We start from the raw sequence: 23,155 nt of genomic DNA, 5'->3' as shown, positions 1-23,155 counted from the left end.
GTCTTCGCCTATATATTGAGGAAAAATGGTATAATTTGACAGAAAAGTAAATTGTTGGTTCACTAACTTAATGGTTATCAATTATATATTTTATAATATATAAACACATCTTACAATACAAAATAAAATATGTTTACTTGTAACTATAAAATATGTAGATAGATAGATATTTTAAGGGTCAGTGAAATGGCTCGTTGTTAATAGGAGCTTGCGGCCAAATTTGAATATATGAATTCCATCTTTAGAACTCACATTTTGGAAGGAAAGAACCAAGGTTTATGAGTTGTTTCTGATCTTCTGTAGCATGTGTATGTAATGTGTGTGCACACATACACACAATAAACATAATAAGTATACAGAAGAAACCAGTAAGAATTTATTTGAACATATGGTTGAAAACATCCACTATAAAAATTATAGCTTTATCCATTCAAAAGACAGGGTAACAAATAGAAATTTTAATATGTTGATATAATCTTTATGAATATTTTTCCATGTTACAAGATAAAACAGTCAATGAAAAGAACAGTCTCTCATGCAATCAAAGTGTCATTGAAAAAAGTAATGTCTAGTGATAATAACATATTTCAAATATGTATTTAAACATAGGTCTTCTCTCCTTTAATATTAAAATCAATGCTTACTTAAAACTATTACCTAACTCATATGTCACCAATTTATTTATATATTATTTTTCATTAGTAATATGTATTCTTATAGGATATTCTACTTTTTGTAGAAGGTTAATAACTAATTAAAGACTTACTTATATTTTAAAAGGTCAAATGTGCACTAAAATCTTATCAGATACCCATCATAACATCATATTTAACTTGTGGCCAGCTAGGACCAGCTAAAGTTCATGTGCCCAAACATGCTTATAGCAGACCTCACTGAAATTATACAGTTTTAAAAAATGCTTATTGCTTAACAAATAGACATGAGTATAAAATGACGATAAAACTATAATATGTAGTTCATGAGTAAAACATATTATTTTAATTTTAATCTCTACTTTGATGTTTCTGTTGAATTGTAGCATGGATTTCTCAATTTCTTCCTTGTTTTTCCCACTCCATTCTTGTTGCCATTGGATAACCATGTATTCTTGAAGAAGTGTATTTTTTCGTAAATATAGTACAAAAGTGTTTTTCAGAAACATTTGATTTGTGAGGGGGTGAGCATAGACCCATTGTACACCAAAATAACAATTAAAAAAAAACAAACCTACATTAGAATACTGAGTTTCTAGTAAACTATTACAAAATACGTTGTAGCATAGCACAGAATACCATTTCTTTTTTTTGTCCGTCTTTCTTTCTTTCTTTCTTTCTTTCTTTCTTTCTTTCTTTCTTTCTTTCTTTCTTTTTTTTTTTTTTGACAGTGTTTCTCTGTGTAGCCTTGGCTTTTCAGGACTTGCTTGTAGACCAATCTGGCCTGGAACTCACAGCAATCTGCCTGCCTCTGCCTCCTGAGGGCTGGGGTTAAAGGTATGTGCCGCCATACCAGGCTAAAACATCAATTCTTTTCTCTCTTTTTCTTTAAGTGTCCTATGAATTTTGACCATTTATATTTCAATATATATCATTCCAGTATATTTGTTCTTAATTCTTGAAGAAACTGATGTATAGTTATGTTGCACAGAGCAGTGATGTATGCGCAGCTTTCAAAATGTCCAACTGAACTTAATTGACATGTGTACTAGCTGCACATATTTTTGTGATGAGAACACTAAAAATATACTCTCAATGATTTTCAAATACACAATATGTTGTTATTAATTTGTAATTCATCATTGTGTGCAATAAATCTCTTAAATTTAATCCAAGTGTCTAAGTGAAATATTGAGTCTTTTGCCCATTTTTTCCCAACCCCCACCTAGTCTTGGGTAGCTACTATTGAGTTTGTCTCTTTTTAAATCCACAAATAATGTCAGATTATGTAACATTTGCCTTCCTAACTGTAGTTTGTTCCACTTAGCATAATATCTCTAGTTTATCCATTTTGCTGCAAATAATTGTTTGTTCTTCTTTAAGGAAGAACATATATGCACCAGAAAAGCAAAACAAATAAACGAACAAAATAAAACACCTGCTCCTTCCGTCCTGAATTAAACTTGTGATGTGAGATATGAACAAGCAACAAGGAAACCGTAACATCGTCTGTCTTTGAAAAAGCTGGGTCAAAGTTTGTTCAAGTACACAAAAAGGACACTTGCTCAACCATGTTTATAGCAGCTCTATTTGTAATAGCCAGAACCTGGAAACAACCCAGATGTCCATCAACGGTGGAATGGGTACAGAAATTGTGGTATTTTTATACAATGGAATACTATTCAGCAATCAAAAAGGAGGAAATCATGAAATTTGCAGGCAAATGGTGGGATCTAGAAAAGATCATTCTGAGTGAAATATCCCAGAAGGAGAAAGACAAACATGGGATATACTCACTTATATAGACCTATAAGATATGATAAACATAATGAAATCTATACACCTAAAAAAGATAACCAATTGAGCGGACATGGGTTAAGATGATCAATCCTCATTTAGAAAGACAGATGGGATGTGCATTGAACGTATGACAGGAGTCTACTGAGCGCATCTGAAAGACTCTAACTAGCAGTGTTTTCAAAGCAAAGACTCATGACCAAACCTTTGGCAGAGTACAGGGAATCATAAGAAAGAAGGGGAGTTAGTCTGATGGGGAAAGGATAGGAGCTCCACAAGGACCAAATATATCTGGGCACAGGGTCTTTTCTGAGACTGACATTCAACCAAGGACCATGTATGGATATAACCTAGAACCTCCACTCAGATGTAGCCTGTGGTAGCTCAGTAACCAATTGGTTTCCCAAAGTGAGGGGAACAGGGACTATTTCTAACAGGAACTCAATGACTGGCTCTTTGGTCTCCCCACCCCCGAAGGGAGGAGCAGTCCTGTTAGGCCACAGAGGAGGGCTTTGCAGCCAGTCCTGAAGATACCTGATAAAACAGGATCAGATGAATGGAGAGGAGGTCCCCCCATCAGTGGACTTGGAAAGGGGCACGGTGGAGATGAGGGAGGGAGGGCGGGACTGGGAGGGAATGAGGGATCGGGACACGGCTGGGATACAGAGTTAATAAAATGTAACTGATAAAAAAAATTAAAAAATATAAAAAAAAAGAAAAAGCTGGGTTTTCTGTGTCTTGAATGCCTATGAACAGAGAGATGATTGGAGTATGTGACATCCTCCTATGTTTTTCAGCTCGAAGATAATTTCAAATAAGGTTTTGGACCTTTAAAAGAGACGGGAAAGATTCAGTACGTCTAAGTGGAAAAAATATACTCTCCATAAATTTATAACACAGAAAATGTTATTTTTATGGCAAAAGAATCAAGTCCTAGAAAAGGAGACACATGAAGAATCTACGGAAGATCTACAGATGTGAAGCTGTTTTCCCACTAGTAACAGTTCTGGAAAACAGTTCCATTAGTGGATCAGATAAGGTCCACAGCCTATGTTTCTATCTATAAGCTCATGCTGGGAGAAAACAAGGTTTCAAAACTCCCCATTCTAGACTTTTTTGTAAGTAATATAAAGTGTTTATTATATTTCATACTTAATATTTACATTAACAAGTCAACTTTCATGAAACTATATCTCTTATTTTTTCATGCTTTTAACTGCTCTTAGAATACTGGGTGATTTCTATGTGTGTTAAATATTTAGGAGGAAATACTTCTTTTATCCTTTAATTGTTCTGTAACTGACACAGAAGATCTTTTCTCAGTTTTGTTGTTTTAGGTGACACTTAACACTGTAGAATATGCCAGGGAAAAACAGATTTATCATTTCTGTTAGAATTCCCTTAAGATCACCACTAAACTTTAGCAGAAAGACATTATAGCCATATGTGTACCAATCTCTCATCTGTGTTCTATATACAATTAGGGAAATGACTAATCACTTTATGTTTGAAACATGTTCCATATATGTTATTTCTTGATGACTGAATTAAAAATAATTAAAAATAAAAAAATAAGATTATTACATTTCCACTTATCACTCCCAAATTCTGGTAGTACATTGGTAAGAGTGGGACTAAGCCTCCATCTGAAATAAGATCATTAAATGCAGAGAGAAAGACTCAGCTAAGGGTTCAAAGATGAAAAGAAAATCTTATCCATCATGGAAAGAAAATAAACAAACAACAGTTTTCAGGGAAAATACTTTTGTTTTCATATTGACAGAAACTTGATGGAAGAAAATCTGTAGACCTCACATTTCAGACTTTAATTTTGAAAGAAGTGGAAAGTCTGATCTGCCAATGTTCTTAACAATCAATAATAAACCATAAAAGCACAGGAATGAACAGGCTTATAGCAGGCAGGTGTTGAGTTTTTACATGTTGAAATGTTCCCCAAGATCACATGTGTCAAAGGCTTAATCCCTAGTAAGCAATATTCAGAGGTGCAACCATTGATAAATGATTAGATCCTTAGAGTTCTGACATCTCCCATGGGTTGATCCATTTAGTAATTCATAATTGAGTTCAGATTTTGATGTAACTGAAATTTAAGGAGGTAATTAGAAGCAATTGGTCATCCAGGTTGAAAATTTGAAATGCGTTTTGTTCCTGTCATGTTTCTCTTAATTCTCCTGTCTCTTTTCTGTCCATCCCATTCACAATGATATAAGTAACTTTGCTCCATCTCAAACTCCCTGCCAGAATGTTCAGCTTTATCACAAGCCCAGAAAACAGACCCAAGTAAGCACTGGTTTATTTATGGACTGTGAGACAATGCAAGACCTTCTTTATTTAAATCTATTTTCCTACAACCATAGAGAGCTGACTAATAGGAATTCCTTTATAAGAACTTGGGACATGCATTCCAATTCCACTTTGACATGGACAATTTTGGGCAATATAAATACTCTAAGAAAGTAATCCAGCAGTCAAGTCAGATAAGAACTTTCCATCTACAAATCAGAATAAGGCTTTGAACACAGAAAAAAAAAGAATGGGCCTCAATTTTTTTTTTTCTGTTTAGATCCATGAAGGCTCCATATTTTCTTTTATTTCTTGTCTGAATGGCAAATACTTTCTGGCAAGGAATTCTTGCCCTTTTACCCTCACATCATACATCAGTATTTTGTGGCAGAATTCTAAAGGAGCTGGCTCTGAATGTTAGAGTTAAGTCCTTGGGGCATGCTTGACTTTCTGCTGGATGAAGCTACCTGATAAGATATTTTCATGGCTATATTCATCCAGAATCTCTCTGTATAGAAAATAGATACATATAGCCAGTGGAACACTGAGTTCTCTTTTTTAGAATATAATCTCTCATTCATCTTAATATACAGGGTTTTTCTGAATACAAATTACATTGTAGGTGATTATATTGTTAAATATGGAAATGACAATGTTTGAACAAGTTATCTGCAAAATTAATAATAAATTGTTTCTTTTTATCATTTTCTTTTTGTATCTTCATTTATTGTTTATATTAATCACAGGTTATTTACATTATAGCCCTGCCATAGCCCCTTCCCTCATTCCCTCCCATTTCCACCCTCCCTCCCTCATCTCCTCTCTGCCCCTCTCCAAGTCCACTAATAGGGGAGGTCCTCCTCCTTTTCTATCTGACCATAGCTTATAAGTCTCACCAGGAATGGCTGCATTGTCCTCCTCTGTGGTTTGGCAAGGCTGCTCTCCCATCCAGGGCAAGCACTCAAAGAGCCCCACTGAGTTCATGTCAGAGACAGTACCTGTTCCCCTTACTTGAGTACCAACTTGAATACTGAGCTGCCATGTGCTAAATCTGAGCAGAGGTTCTAAGTTACATCCATAAATGGTCGTTGGTTGGAGTTTCAGTTTCAGAAAAGACCCCTGTACTCAGATATTTTGGTTATGTTGCTATGCTTGTGGAGCTCCTGTCCTCTCCACTTCTTACTATCTCCCCTTCTTTCCTAAGATTTCCTGCACTCTGTCCAAAGCTTGTTCATGAGTCTCATCTGCTTTTATACAATGCCGAGTAGAGCCTTTCAGAGGCCCTCCATGGTAGGCTCCTGTCCTATTTTCTCCTTCTTCCAATGTCTGTCCGCTCGCCTTTCTGAGGACCGATATTCTTACCTAGGGTCCTCCTTCTAGCTCACCTTTAGGTGTACAGATTTTTGAAGGTTTTTCCTATATTATATTTCTAGTATCCACTTATAAGCGAATTTATACTGTGTGTGTCTTTCTGTTTCTGGGATACCTCACTGAGGATGATCTTTTCTAGTTCCCACCATTTACCTGCAAATTTCATGAGTTCCTTGTTTTTAATTGCTGAGTTGTGTTCTACTGTGTAAAGGTACCACAATTTCTGTATGCTTTCCTCCTTTGTTGTGTACTTGAGCATATTTTGGATATATGCCTAGGGTTGGTAGAGCTGGATCTTGAGCAAGCGCTATTCCTAACTGTCTGAGAAAGGGCCAGATTGATTTCCATAGTGGTTGTACAAGTTTACGTTCCCACCAGCAAGGGAGTAGGGTTCCCCTTTCTGTACAACCTCTCCAGCATGTTTTGTCACTTGAGTTTTTCATCTTAGCCATTCTGATGGGTATAAGATGAAATCTCAGAGTCATTTTTATTTACATCTCCCTGATGACTAAGGACATTGAACATTTCTTTAAGTGTTTATCTGCCATTCTATATTCCTCTACAGAGAATTCTCTGTTTAGTTCTGTACCCCATTTTTTAAATTGGATTACTTGATTTGTTGCTATATATACTGGATATTAACCCTCTCTCAGATATAGGGTTGGTGACGATCCTTTCCCAGTCTGTAGGCCTTTGTTTTATACTAACAATAGTGTCTTTTGCTTTCCAGAAGCTTTTCAGTTTCATGAGGTCCCATTTATTGATTGTTGTTCTTAGAGACTTGTGCTGTTGGTGTTCTGTTCAGGAAGCTATCTCCTGAACCAATGAGTTCTAGGCTCTTTCCAACTTTTTCTCTTAACCAATTTAGTATGTCTGGTTTTATGTTGAGGTCTTTGATCTACTTGGACTTTAGTTCGTGCAGGGTGATAAATATGGATTTTTTTCTGCATTTTTCTACATGTTGACATCCAGTTAGACCAGCACCACTTGTTGAAGATGCTGTCTTTTCACAATAGCCACACAAAGTACCTTGGTGTGACTCTAACCAAGCAAGTGAAAGACCTGTTTGAAAAAAAATTCAAGTCTCTGAAGAAAGAAATTGAAGAAGATATCAGAAAATGAAAACATCTCCTGTTCTCATGGATTTGTAGGATTAACATAGTGAAAATGGCCATACTGCCAAAAGCAATCTACAGATTCAATGCAATTCCCATAATTTTATCAACACAATTCTTTATAGAACTTGAAAGAAAAGTTCTCAACTCCATATGGAAAAACAAAAAAACCAGCATTGCCAACATTCCTGTATAACAACTGATCTCTGGAGGTATCTCCATCCCTGATCTCAAGCTGTGCTACAGAACAATAGTAATAAACACTGCATGATACTGTCATAGAAACAGAATGTTTCTTTTTTTAGATAAAATAATTATAACATATATTTCTTTCTTGTCCTTCATTCAAAACCTTCTCCATACCCCTGGCTGCTCTTCTACAATTTGTACCTCCTTTTTTTTTTTTCATTAATTGTTAGCTATTTGTGTATGTGTGTGTGTAAAATATATGTACATATTTGCATGTGTGTGTGTATTTATATATACATATACACCTAAAAATAGCCTGTAAAGTCCATATAATCTCACTTGTATGTTTGCTTTCAGGACAAACAGTTTGACACTGGATAACCTATTGGTGTGCTCTTCCCTGGGGAAGAATGAAAAAGATATCGTCTATCTTTGTAATTGTCTGATATGTCATTGCTGAGGATTGTGCAAACATTTTGTATCATAATGTTAGTCCCTAGGAAAAGAAAGCAGTAAAGCCAAGAGAGCCCATGGTATCCATCCTTATTTCCTATCATGATCAATAAGCTTGTTTCATTTAAATGCCTGTTATTATGAGATTAAAATTTGAGATGGGAACACATCCTGACCAATTCCTATCAAGACCACTATGGTAGGTCCATGAATAGCTGAAAAAAAATTGCAGCAAAATTTTCCATATGCTATTTATTTTCTAAGCTAATGTAGAACACATGTAACATTACCTGTCAGGAGAAATTTCTGTGCTATTTTCCCTTCTATCTTTGAGATGGAGTTTCACATACCCCAGGCTGGTCTTGAAATCACTATATCTAAAAGTGACCTAGTAATTTCCTTTTATTTCATCTCTCATATATTGCATTCTGTCTACAGTTTTCTTTCCTCCTCTTCCCCGGTCTTTCCTCCCTACTTCCCCTCTCCCGCAGATTCAACCCCCTCATTATTCCCATAAAAAAGTTCCATGGACTTCAACCAAATGCAGCATAAGAAGCTACAATAAGACCAGACACATACAATCACTTCAAGGCTGGAGAAGTAACTCAGTAGAAAGAAAAGGGTCCCATAAGCAGGCAAAATAGTCAGAGACAGCCACTGTTGCCACTGTTAGGAAACTCATAAGAGCAGTATACCTCAATCATAACATATATGCAGGGCGCCTAAGTCAGACCCCTACAGGTTCACTGATCTCTGCAAGCTCCAATGAGTCTGTTAGTAGATTTTTTTAATTTTAATTTTTATTAATTACATTTTATTCACTTTGTATCCCAGCTGTAGCTCCCTCTCTCATCCTCCTTATCTCACCCTATTTCTCATCTCCTCTCTGCCCCTCCCCAAGCCTGTTGATAGGGGTGGCCCTCCTCCCCTTCCCTCTGACCCTAGCCTATCAGGTTTCGTCAGAACTGGCTGCATTGTCTTCCTCTGTGGCCTGAAGATAACCTAGAACCCCTGCACAGATCTAGCACATGGCAGCTCAGTCTCCAAGTGGGTTCCCTAATAAGGGGGACAGGGGCTGTCTCTGACATGAACTCAGTGGCTGACTCTTTGATTGCCTCCCCCTGATCAGGAGCAGCCTTACCAGGCCACAGAGGAAGACAATGCAGCCAGTCCTGTTAGGAGATTTTCCTGTAGTACCCCTGTCAGATACCTCTCCTCTTCGATCCTGAGGACTCTCAGAGCTCCATCTAATGTTTGGCTATGGGATTCTGCATTTGCTGTCATCAGTTGCTGGATGAATTCTCTCTGGCCTCTGATGATGATTATGCTAAGATCATCATTAAGGTACCAGAACACTCTTCAGGCAGGACAAACTATAGATAGGTTTTATAGCTGAGTTAGGGTCTCATCCCCTCTACTTGAGGCCTTGAAAAATTACAAGTTCTAAAGTAAAAACCTAGAACAATGGATACTCCATGGAACCTGCAACAGCCACCCTAGCAAAAACTCCTAGTAATGGGAGACACAGAGCCTGAACTGACCTTAAACTTATAAAGAGTTAATATTTATTTTCATTATTTTGTATGTATGGTATTTTGCTTGCATATTATATCTGGGTACCTGGGAACTCTGGGGCAACTAATCTCTTAACAATTGAACCATCTCTTTAGCACTTGACCTTGAACTTTTAATTCTACTGCCTTTAACCCTCAAGTGCTAGCAGATGTATGTTACCATACCCAATTTAAACAAAACCCAGATATTTGTGAATGCCGCAGAAGAACTTTAAAGACTGGGCTACGAGTTTAACAGAGAAGTTTATTTTTTTAATCTGAAACTAAGCTAATTATTTCTAAAAATTAATTAATATGTATTCATTGCATTTTAAAAATAATATAGTATATATAAAAGTAATTTTGTGAGAATAATTTATCCATGAGTCTGAGAGTTTAAATGCATGCAAAATCACATAATTTGCCTGGAGCTGGAGTAAGAAAAAGTATATGAGTTTAAGTTTTATACAAGCTGTTTTCAATTTCTAATATAAAATATTATTATAATATTAAAATAAATTATGCATAATGAATTATATTAGAGAAAATTGGTATTCAGTTGTTTAAAAATATGTCAACTTTTCTCATCTTTATTTTCATTTTTTATTTATTTTACAGCATGATTACAATCCCCCTCCCTCCTCTCCTCCCAGTCCAACCCTTTCACCATCTCCCCCATTCACCCAGCCCCTTATCCTCAGAGAACAGGATGCCCCCGCAAGGGTACCAACCCATTCTAGTACATAAGTAACTGCAAGGACTAGGCATGTCCACTCTCTTGCCTAAGGCCAGACAAGACAACCCAGTTATGTAAAAGTGATCCAAATCAGGCAACAGAGCTGGAGACAGACTTTGCTCTAATGGTAAGGGATACACAAGAAGAACAAGCTGCTCATCTACTACATATGTGTAGGAAGCCTAGGTCCATCTCATGTATGCTTTTGGATGGTGATTCAGTCTCTGGGAGGCCCAGTGCAGACAGGTTAGTTTACTATGTAGGTCTCCTTGTGATGGACGTGAATCCTCTGGCTTCCTCAATCTTTCCTGCAACTCTTCCACAAGACTCCCTAAGCTCTACCTAATGTTTGACGGTGAGTATGTGCATCAGTTTCCATCAACTGATGGATTAATCATCTCAAAAGAATTGTGCCAGGCTTTTGTCTTCAAGTATAGCAGAGTATTGGCAATCTCCCATATGGTGAGTCTCAAGTTAGATCAGTCATTGGCTGGCCATTCCCTCGATCTCTGCTCCATCTTTATCCCTATAAATCTCGTAGGCAGGACAAATTTAGGGTCAAAGGTTTCAGGGGGTGGGTTGGTGTCCCCATTTCCACGCTGGAAGTCATGCCTCTCTACAGGTGGTGGATGCTTCAGGCTCCATATCCTCTGCTGATAGAAGTCTCAGGTAAGGTCACTCCCATAGATTGCTGGAAGCCTCCCCTATCGCAGTGATTTTCCCCATGATTTTTTTTTCTTCCAGCCATTCGATCTCCCCACTCCTGATTCTCACTCATGTTCCTCTTCCTATCTCTCTGCAACCCAGATCCCTCCGTACATTCTACTTCAGACCTCTATTTTATTTCTCCTTCTGATTCAAGCATCCTCCCATGGACCCACCTTGCTACTTGACATCTTTGCATCTGTGGCTTATAGCCTGGTTATCCTACACTTTATAGCTAATATCATTTATAAGTGCGTACATACCATGTATGTCTTTCTGGGTCTGGGTTGCTTCACTCAGGATGATGTTTTCTAGTTCCAACCATTTGCCTGCAAATTTCATGATGTCCTTGTATTTAATAGCTGAGTATTTTGTTGTGCAAATATACTACATTGTCTCTATCCATTCTTCAGTTGACAGACATCTAGGTTATTTCCAATTTCTGTCTATTACAAATAGAGCTGTTATGAACATAGTTGAGCAAGGGTCCTTGTGGTAGGATGAAGCATATTTTGGGTATACGCCCAGGAGTAGTATAGCTGTGTCTTGAAGGAGAACTACTCCTAATTTCCTGAGTAACCATAAGATTGATTTCCACAGTGGCTGTAGAAGTTTACACTCCCACCAACAATGGAGGAGTGTTTCCCCTGTTGTTTTTATTTTAGCCATTATGACAGGTGTAAGATGGAAGCACAGAGCCATTAGATTTGCATTTACCTGATGACTAGGGACATTGTTCATTTTTTAGGTGCTTCTCGGCCATTGGAAATTCTTAGGCTGAGAATTTTCTGTTCAGCTCTGTACTATATTTTTTTCATTGGTTAATTTGGTTTGTTGGTGTTTAATTCTTTGATTTTTTTTATATATATTTTGGATATTAGTCTTTTGTCAAATGTAGGGTTGGGGAAGACATTTTCCATTCTGTAGGTTACTGTTTTGTATTATTGATGGTGCCTTTTGCCTTACAAAAGTGTTCCAGTTTCTGGAGGTCCCATCTTAAATGTGGATTAGTGCCCATGTTGTTGGTGTTCTCTTCAGGAAACTCTTTTCTTGTACCAATGTTATCAAGGCTATTTCTCCATTTTCTTCTATTACATTTAAAGTAACTGGATTTATGTTAAGATCTTTGATTCACTTGGACCTAAGTTTTCTGCAGAATGATAATTATGGAGCTACTTGCATTCTTCTACATGCAGACATACAGTTAAACTAGCACTATTTGTTGAAGATGCTTTATTTTTCCCATTATATGGCTTTGGTTTCTTTGTCAAAAATCAAGTATCATTAGGTGTGTGCATTTATTTGTAAGTCTTTGCTAAGGCTCCATTTTTCTACCTGTTTGTTTTTACACAAAACCATTCAGTTTATTATTATTATTATCATTACTGTTACTATTGCTCTGTTGTACAGATTGAAATCAAGGATGGTGATACCTTCAGAAATTCTTTTATTATACAGGATTATTTTTCTGCTTACTTTTTTTTTTTTTCAATGCAGTTTATTCAGGAACCTTGAACAATCCTCGGACCCTGGGGAAAGCCAGCCCACAGCTTATGGTTTTTTATTTTTCCATATGAAGTTGAGAATTTGTCTTTCTAGGTATGTAAACAATTGTGTTAGAGGAGATCCAATATGGCAGCACCAACCATGCAGGGTATCTGAACAGCATCTCAGAAGTGAGAGCAGGGCAACCAGCAGATCTTACTGTGGAACCCAAAACCGTGGCATCTGTGTTTCTCAGATGAGAGGAGAATCCACAGGAATTCATGCTACCTGGCTAATACTGGCAAAAATTCCAGGGCACTTTGTTTATGCTGCCACAGCCCTAGGCCTCCCCCACAAACCCACCATCTGTGGATACCTTCCTTGGACCAGCAGCTGAGGTATGAGTGGCAGAGACAGTGAACACACTGAGCTAGGCATGGGACTCAAGTCACATTCTCCACCATATTAAGGAAAACTGTGGGCCACTGGAACAGCTCTACGTACAGATAGAGAACCCAGTGGAGCTGAGTTAGGCACCAGACACAAGTTACATTGTCCTCCCCTCACCCTCTAAGGAGGCCTGTGGAGCACTGGAGAAACTCTAAGCTCAGAGATATATCTTCCTACTCCCAAGCAGCCTAGACCACCTGCATCAGAAATAAAAAGGCAGCACAGCCAGTGAACCCAGAGGATCAAGGCATGGGACCCAAATCCTATTCTACACCATAAGGAAACCTGTGAGGCACTGGGGAACCTCTAGGCTTGGAGATGTTTTTGCTGTGTCTCAGTTATCTGGCATATCTGGGTCACAAAGAGTGAGCCAGTGAAGACAGTGAATCCAGCAGATAATACTAGAGAACCCAGAGAAGGGTGGACCCATTCTGCAATACATACTCCAGGAAGTGTGTCAAGCTTACAAAAAACCTGATGGCTAGAGGTTGGCTTAATAATACAGGCAACAAAAACCAAGATATCTTTGAATCACCAGAATCTCCAAAAAGCAACAGATATTCTATTGCAGCTGAAACTCAGGAAAATGATCTTAAATCTATAATTATCAATTATTGGAAACACATAAAGAGGAAACACAAAAAATAGAGGCAAATAAAGAAGCACAAAAAGAAGAACCAAACAAAATAGAGGCCATGATGGACAGACAGGAATCCACATTCAAACAGATGAAGGAAATGCTGCAAGACATTTAGAATCAATAAAGAAAACACAAACAGAGAAAACCCTGATGTAGGAGAATTTAGAGAAGAGATCAGGAACCACAAAGGTAAGCATCACAAACAGATTATGAAAGATGAAGAAAAGAACCCCAGGCACTGAAGATACAATTGCAGAAACTGACACATCTCTCAAAGAAAAAATAAAATCAGAAAAGTTCCAAACACAAAACATCCAAGAAATCTAGGACAGCAGAAAAAGATGAAACCTAAGAATAATAGGAATAAACAAACAAAAACTTGCAAGCTCCAAGACCTAGAAAAAAATTTCGAGAAATCATAAAAGAAAATTTCCCCAACCTTAAGAAACAGATGTCCATAAACATACAAGAAGCTTACAGAACACCAAATAAACTATATCAGAAAATAAAATCCTCTCACCATGAAATAATCAAAATATTAAATCTACAGAACAAAGAAAAATTATTAAAAGAGGAAAGGGATTAAGGTCAAGTAACATACAAAGGCAGAGCTATCAGAATCATACCAGACTTTCCAACAGACTATGAGAGCCAGAAGGGCCTAGGAGGAAATCATGAAGACTCTTAGAGATCACAGATGTCAAACCAGACCACCATATCTATCAAAACTTTCAATCAACATATATGAAAAAAAAAAAACCAAACTTTTCCATGACCTAACTGAATTTAAACAATATATACACAGCAACCTAGCCATACAGAAGATACTAGAAGGAAAACTCCAACCCAAAGAGATAAACTACAACCAAGAAAATACAGGATAAAGACACCATCACATCAAAAAAGCAAAAGAAAACAAACACACAAACACATAATCACCACCAACTCCACAATAAAAGGAACTAACAATTATTGGTTACTAATATCTATTAACATCAATGGTCTCAACTCTCCAATAAAAAGACATTGACTAACAGAATGGTTGCAGAAATAGTATTCAGCATTCTGTGGCATTCAAAAAACACACCTCAGTAACAAAGATAAACAATATCTAAGAGTAAAGGTCTGGAAAAAGGTTTTCCAAGCAAATGGACCCAATAATCAAGCTACAGTAGCTATCTTAATATCTAATAAAATAGACTTTCAACTAAGAAACCCTGTTCAGATATAGCACACAACAGCCCAGTCTCCAAGTGGGTTTCAAGAAGAGCAGGGTTATCTCTGACATGAACTCTGTGGCTGGCTCTTTGAGCACCTTCCCCTGGGGGTTGTCAGCCTTACCAGGCCACAGAAGAAGACAATGCAGCCAGTCCTGATGAGACCTGATAGGCTAGGGTCAGATGGAAGGGGAGGAGGACCTCCTTCACAGTGGACTGGGGGAAGCATAGGAGAAGAAGAGGGTGGGAAGATGGCATTAGGAGGGAAAGAGAGATAGGGCTACAGCTGGGAGACAAAGTGAAAAAACTGTAATTAATATAAAAATTAAAATTAAAAAATATATATACCTTCTTAGCACCTCACAGAACCTTCTCCAAAATTGACCTTCTCCAAAATTGTCGGGGACAAATCAAGTCTCAACCTATGCAAGAAGAATGAAATAACCCCTTTTATCATATCAGACCACCATGGTCTAAAACCAGACCTCAAAAATAACAGAAATAGCAAAAAGCCTACACACACATGGAAACTGAACAACTCTGTACTCAATGACAACTGGGTCAGGGATGAAATAAAGAAAAAAATTAAAGACTTCATAGAATTCAATAAAAATGAAGGTACTACTTACCCAAACTTATGAGATGTAGACATGTAGAAAAATTAAAATAGATCTATATTGATCACCTTTAAGAAAGGTAAAATCCAAGTAGATCAAAAATCTCAACATAAAACCAGACACTTTAAATTTGTTAGAAGAAAAAATGGGAAAGATCCTTTACATCACAGGCACAGAAGACAACTTCCTGAACAGAACACCAACAGCACAGGCTCTAATATCAACAATTAATAAATGGGAACTCAAGAAACTGAAAAGATTCTGTAAATCATAGGACACTGTCAAGAGAACAAAACAATAGCCTACAAACTGGGGAAAGATCTTCACCAACCCTACATCTGACAGAATGCTAATATCCAGAATATCTAAAGAAATTAGACACTGACAAAACAAATAATTAGAGAATGGGGAGCAGAGCTAAACAGAGAATTCTCAGTAGAGGAATACTGAATAGCAGAGAAACACTTAAAGAAATGTTCAATGTCCATAGTCATCCTGGAAATGCAAATCAAAATGACCCTGAGATTTTTCCTCATACACATAAGAATAGCTAAGATCAAAACTCAAGTGACAATACATGCTGGAAAGGTTGTGGAGAAAGGGGAAGCCTCCTCCACTGCTTGTGGGAAGGTAAATATGTACAACCACTTCGAAAAATCAGTCTGTACCTTTCTCAAAAAACTAAGAATAGTGCTACCTCAAGATCCAGCTACACCACAACTGGGCATATATCCAAAATATGCTCAACCATAAAGCAAGGACATCTGTTCAACTATGTTCATAGCAGCTTGATTTTGAATAGCAAGAATGTGGAAACAGCCTAGATGTCCCTTTGTTGAAGAATGGATACAGAAACTGTAGTACATTTACACAATGGAATACTACTCAGCTATTATAAACAATGATATCATGAAATTTGCAGGCAAATGGTAGGACCTAGAAAAGATCATCTTGAGTACGGTAACCCAGAAGCAGAAAATCACACATGGTATATACTCACTTATAAGTGGATAATTAGCCATATAGCATAGGATAAACCTACTAAAATCTATAGTCCTAAAGAAGCTAAACAATAAGGTGGACCCTAGAGAAGAGGCTTAATCCCCCATTCAGAAGGGCAAACAGAATAGAATTTGGAAGTAGGGGAAGATATGGAGCAGGACAGGAGCCTTCCACAAGGGCCTTTGAAAGACTCAACTCTTCAGGGTACCCAAGCAGATGCTGAGACTCTTAGTCAAACTTTGGGCAGAATGCAGGGAATCTTAAGGAAAAAGAGAAAGATAGAAAGACCTGGAGGGGACAGGATCTCCACTAGGAGACCAAGAGAGCCAAAAACTGGGCTCAAGGGTCTTGCGGAGACTCATGAATCAACCAAGGATTATGCATGAAGAGGAACTAGACCGCCTGATCAAATGTTGCCCCTTGTACAGCTCAGTCTTCATGTGGGTTTCCTAGTAAGAGGAACAGGGGCTGTCTTTGATATGTAAGCAGTGTCTAGCTTTTGGTTCACCCCTCCTGATGAGGTAGCCTCACTAGACCACAGAGAAAGAGGATACAGATAGTTTTGATGAGGCCTGGCAGACTAGGGTCAGATAGAAGGGGTAGAGGACCTTCCCTATCAGTGCCCTAAGGGATGGACATGTTGGGGAGATGTGGGAAGAAGGGTGGGAATGAGAGGGCTTGATGGAGGGAGCTACAGAGGGAATACAAAGTGAGTAAATTATAATAATTAATAATAATGAAAAAAATTTAAAAGAGTATAAATTATTTTTTATTTAATAGAGTAGTTGTTTGCTTGAGTACTTTGTTTTGAAATTAGAAGTTGTTTAGAATACTTATGTTGTAATAAACCTTAAGGTGAGGTTTAAATTATGTATTCAAGCAAGTTTATGAGCAGATCTGTCACGTACACGGCTTTGTGTCTCAGTATGAGCATCCTCATACTGAAATACATCAGAGAGCTCACTGGATATTATTTATTCCCACATGACTTAGTGTCTTTGCATTCGACTCAAAATGTGAAACCTCTTCTGGATTTGTTTGAAACTGTACAATAAAGATCATAAATAATTGTTTCTTTCCAGGAAAAAAAAGAATTGTGTTAGAAAGTTGATGGAAATTGGACTGAATCCCTAGATTGCTTTCAATAAAATGGTCATTTTCACTCTGTGAATCCTACCTACCCAAGAGAATGGGAGAGCTTTCTATCTTCTATCTTCTTCAGTTTCTTTCTTCAGATACTTGCAGTTTTTGTCGTAGAGGTCTTTACTTGCTTGGTTGGAGCAGGGGCAGGTTGCAGGCTAGAAAAGAGCTCTCCTGATCTCATGCTTCTAAGTTCAGCACTCCCATGATTCCCAGTTGAATGGTGGGGCCAGTTCTGCAGAGCTCTCAGATGTCAACATGTCCCCAGGATGAAGCCTAGACCAAGAATATTTGCCTGGCTTTTTGTGGTAACAGACACATGGTACTCAGGGCCATGAACCCAGATGTGGCCCCTATGACAGTATAAGCCACGACCCCATCATGGTCCCAGATGGCATGACCAGCTAATCACATCAGGCTTTTCCTCATTACCAGACTCTCAACTTCTGCCTTTCTTTATTGTGTTCACATCCATCTGTTTTTCTTTTTCTTCCATTTCTCCACCACTTACTTGTTCTTCTTAGTGGTGCTTGAAGTTTCTGAGTGTCTGAGATCATCTCAGGAGTGCTGTGACCCCCTCATGCATTATGTCACAGACAGGTGTCATCTTGGGAATGATCTGGTCGTCCCGGCATTCACCATGTTGGACTTGTGGTCATATCAGGCTAGCTCCCTCTCCAGACCACATGGTTCCAGTCTGATGGCTGTCTGGGGCTCGCTTCTTGCCCAGCCCACCCTGTGTAGCCTCTTGTGAGGGGGTCATCTGTCTTGGGCTCATTCTCACTGGGGCCTGTGGTTCCAGGTGGGGTTCTTCTAATTTCCAACTTGAAGAAGCCTATCTGAGCCTGCCAGTGTGTGACTGGTGGTTGCTTCAGGCTAGCTCCCCATCTTGGTGACCTGGTGCTGAACTGGTGGTTGCTGCAGTCTTTTGCAGGAATGTTAGGCTACTAATCGTTCAGATGTCCACGGGTCAGAACACTGAGCCACCTACTGATGCACAAGTAACACAGCAGCCATACATACCTGCAAGGCCTCTCGGGGTAGGCAAAATTTTGGATTTTTTGACCTGAGATTTAAGGCGCGCGCGCGCGCGTGTGTGTGTGTGTGTGTGTGTGTGTGTGTTTGTATCTGTGGTTAGCTAATGATATGGTTATTTTTCTTTGGAAATTAAACTATACATTTAATTTTATGACTTTTTTAATATATATTTTATTTTAAATAAAAGTTCAAAATATATCTATTATACATACATGTGAGTATATGTGTTTATCAATATGTACATACACATACATGTGTGTATGTGTGTGCGCATGCATAGGCAACAAGCCCACATTCCAATTAAACAGGATGATTCAGCTACATGATGGCCCACGTTTTACAGTTTCTATTTAGTGTGATCATTTGAATAAATCACTGTTATATACCTTCTTTTCTGTGGCAAACAAATGATGTCTACCATAACACTATTTGTGAAATTTGTCAAAACTTGTTAATATCAACATGAAATGCAAAATGAATAGCATGTGGCATTGTTTCTGGGTCCTGAAGGAGAATAGTTCAAGATATGAAGCATAACTGACTACTTTTTAAAAATACTGTGTCCTCCACATTGCTATTAAAAATTTTTCAGGGTAACAGTAACTCAAATAAATTGAAATAGTATTTTAATTTAATCTTTTATTTCCCACTGTCATATTGCTGTGATGGCTTATTTAATTATTGATAAATAAAATTGACTGTGTATTCAAAATTCTCTCTCATTTAATGCTTAATGTGGGTAACATATAATCTTTAAGTATTATCTTTAAATGTTAGCCATACGCAAATTTGCTAGCCCCAAAACTGTTCTAATATTTAGAGCTAAGGGTAAAGATCTAGTAATTGTATGGGTATAAAAAGAAGCCTGAATCCACTGTACATCAATCATGAAAACTGTCTTTGTATTTAGAAAATCACTCCTGCAAGGTGGAGAGACGGCTCAGTTGATGAAGTTCTCTTCTTGCCATCACGAGCATCTAAACACAGTCCCTAGACCACGTGCAAAACTACTAAGAGAGGTTGTGGAAGATTGTCATCCCAATGCCTTTGAGAAGATAGACAGATTCCTGGGGTTTGGTGGCCAGGCAGCATCTACTAGTCAATTCTAGGCTAGTGTACTCCATTAAAAGAAACAAAACAACTTTCCATAATGGGAACCAGTATGCCAATACTTACACACACAAGCACACACACAAGCACACACACAAACACCATATTCACACAACACACACAAGCACACACACTCACACATACACACACACACACAAGCACCACACTCACACACAATACACACACTCACAAACACCATATTCACACAACACACACTCACACACATATACACATACACACACACACACACATAAACTACATGCATATGCATGCAATTATACAGGAAAATGTGGAGAATTATCTTTATCCGAAATATTCTTTATATGAGTGTATATAATTTTTCTACTGATTTACTTTTAAGTTAACCTCTCCCTCTGTAAATTCCTTTCTGTGTTCAAAATGTAGATACAGGTAAGTAAAACTATGTATAGTATTCTCTGTACATAGAGAATATGTATAATACCTTTACAGGTTATCAACTCATTTTAAAGAACTTGTCCACATTTTAAAACTTGCAAAATCCTTCTTGAGGAGAATGTGTCTGTTAGAAAGTCTGCATTGAGTAGTGCAGTCACATAGACTTCTTGCAGGAACACTGCCCTGCTAATCAAGTGTAAGAGGAAAGAGTACCCACTGAAGTCAGAGTGGGATTTCTGCAGCACCAAGCCAGAACTAAAGCAGATTAATGCATTCAGACTAATGGTGGGGAAGACCCCAGTGACCAGTGTGGAAGTCGATCTACATGAAAGCATTTAAGATTTCATTCCTTGTTAGTTTGATCTATCTACATTAAAAAGGATGTGCTAGAAAGCAGTTTAAAATAAAAAGGTCCATTTGTCTCCTTCTGGACCAGAAAGTAATAGCTGCCCAATTTTATCTCTTTATATAAAAGAAAGAGAGTGAGGGAAAAATTGATCTATGACACATCAGCTCAGAGAATCTTAAAAATTTGTCTAAAATTGAGTTGTTCCAGACTCATGCATATTGATTATACAGATGGGTACTCTGCCGTCCCAGAAAGCCCTTTAGGAATTAACTCTCAAACAATGTAACCACACAAAAGTGTCCCAGAGCCAATCCTATTGTAATGAGTAACCTTTTTCAGAATAAACCCATATTATGGTCAGAAATAATTCTTCCTTGAAGAATCTGTTTCAGACAGTAAAGTAGTGGTTACATTTGTATAGATATTTTTCTGTCTTAATTTCTTTTATTAACATAAGGTTAAATCCGTAAAGGCTTAAAGCGTGTTCTACCCATTGGTCTCTTTCAAGGATATGTTCTGGAATATATTCCCCCATTTATTGAGACTATTTTGTCCAAAAACTAATGTAGTCTATGATGTTACATTATTTCTGTCATTTCAAATTTCCTTTTATTCTTCTTTAGACTTGATTCTGCCTAAAACATCTCACTCCATTCAATACGAGGAGACATATTTTCTGTGTTTAATTAATTTATTTTTATTAAATTTTTATTTTTATTATTTTTTTATTTTTATATTAATTACAGTTTATTCACTTTTTATCCCAGCTGTAGCCCCCTCCCTCATCTCCTCCCACACCCCTCCCCAAGTCCACTGATAAGGGAGGTCTCCTCCCCTTTCATCAGACCATAGCTTATCTGGTCTCATCAGGACTGGCTTCATTGTCTTCCTCTGTGGACTGGGAAGGCTGATCCCCCCTCAGAGGTGGTGATCAAAGAGCCAGCCACTGGAGTCATGTCAGAGACAGTTCCCATTACTTGGGTACCAACTTGGATACTGAGTTGCCATGGGTTGCATCTGATAAGAGGTTCTAGGTTATATCCGTGAATGGTCCTTGGTTGGAGTATCTGTCTCAGAAAAGACTTCTGGGCCCAGATTTTTTTTTGGGGGGGGGGGTTCTGTTGCTCTCCTTGTGGAAATCCTGTCCTCTCCACGTCTTATATCTCCCCATTTTTTCATAAGATTCCCTGCACTCTGCCCAAAGTTTGATTATGAGTCTCAGGATCTGCTTTGATACACTGCTGGGTAGAGTCTTTCAGAGGCCCTCTGTGGTAGGCTCTGGTCCTGTTTCCTGTTTTTTCCTTCTTCTAATGTCCAACCCGTTTATCTTTCTCAGTGAAGATTGATCTTAACCCAGGGTCCTCCTTCTTGCTTAGCTTCTTCAGGTGTACAGATTTTAGTATGTTTATCCTATACTGTATGTCTAATATCCACTTATAAGTGAGTATATACCGTGTGTCTTTTTGCTTCTGAGATACCTCACTCAGGATGATCTTTTCTAGTTCCCACCATTTGCCTGCGAGTTTCATGATTCCCTTTGTTTTTAATTGCTGAGTAGTATTATCTGTAGGCTTTTTTACTCATTTCAAATTTACTCCAATGTTGGTCTCACACACATACTGCTGATTATTACTTGATTTGTAGCTAAATTTTCAATGATAAATATTTAGGAACCATCTTGCTTTTTCCATAGTAATTCAGGATAGGTTAACACTTTAATTTTCTGCATAAGAGGCTGTAAGAACAAGAAAACTTGAAAGTAAGTTATTTGGTTTGTTGAAAGCATATAATGAAATATGGAGGAAGATTTTTAAAAAGTAAAAATTACTACTCTGGATGGGAATCAGTAATGAATTTCTTTCTGTCTTTATTATAAACCTTGAAGCTTCAATGTTCTGCATGGTCGCAAATTTTTTCTAGAGTTTTCCTGTAATATTTTGTTTTGAGGGACACCGTACCTTTATTGTTTTGGAGGTTTTCAAATGTGATGTATTAAAAAAAAACTTCTTGGGACCTGCAGAGTCCAATACTCCAACCAAGGACCATGCATAGACTGCTATGTTTCCAAGTGGGTTTACTAGTAAGGGGATCAGGGGCTGTTTCTGACAGGAGCTCAGTGACCTCCTCCTGGGTGGTGCAGCCTCCCCAGGCCACAGAGGAAGATGATGTAGCCAGCTTTTCTGAGACTTGATAAGCTAGAGTCAGATAGAAGGGGAGGAGGTCCACCCTTATCAGGGTACTAGCGGAGGGGCATAAATTGAGAAGAGGGAGAGTGGATGGAAATGGGAGGAGATGAGGGAGGGAGCTACAGCCAAGATATAAAGTGAATAAATTGTAATAAAAAAAGCACAACTAATACTCATAACCAAACCTTCGGTAGAGTACAAGGAATCATATGAAAGAAGGGGGAGTTAGTATGACGTGGAAAGGATAGGAGCTCCACAAGGACCAAATATATCTGGACACAGCTGTGTTTTCTGAGACTGACACTCCACCAAGGACCATGTATGGATATAACCTAGAACCTCTGCTCAGATGAAGCCCGTGGTAGCTCAGTAACCAATTGGTTTCCCATAGTAAGGGGAACAGGGACTGTTTCTGACATGAACTCAATGGCAGGCTCTTTGACCTCCCCACCCCCCAAGGGAGGAGCAGTACTGCTAGGCCACAGAGGAGAGCTTTGCAGCCAGTCCTGAAGATACCTGATAAAACAGGGTCAGATGAAAAGGGGAGGAGGTCCTCCCTCATCAATGGACTTGGAAAGGGGCAGGGAGGAGATGAGGGAGGGAGGGAGGGTTTGGGAGGGAATGAAGG

The 23,155-nt window shown here is 38.2% G+C and overlaps 1 pseudogene; it reads right to left on the bottom strand.

Moving 5' to 3' along the window:
• Nucleotides 1–18,362: 18,362 nt before the first annotated feature.
• On the bottom strand, nt 18,363–18,467 carry LOC132653877 (small nucleolar RNA SNORA17; annotated as a pseudogene).
• Between the last annotated feature and the right edge of the window lie 4,688 nt (nt 18,468–23,155).

Source organism: Meriones unguiculatus, chromosome 4 (assembly GCF_030254825.1).
Source record: "Meriones unguiculatus strain TT.TT164.6M chromosome 4, Bangor_MerUng_6.1, whole genome shotgun sequence".
NCBI classification, from domain to species: Eukaryota; Metazoa; Chordata; class Mammalia; order Rodentia; family Muridae; genus Meriones; species Meriones unguiculatus.
Note: the sequence above shows the minus strand (reverse complement) of the source record. Positions and strands in the feature narration are given on the sequence as shown.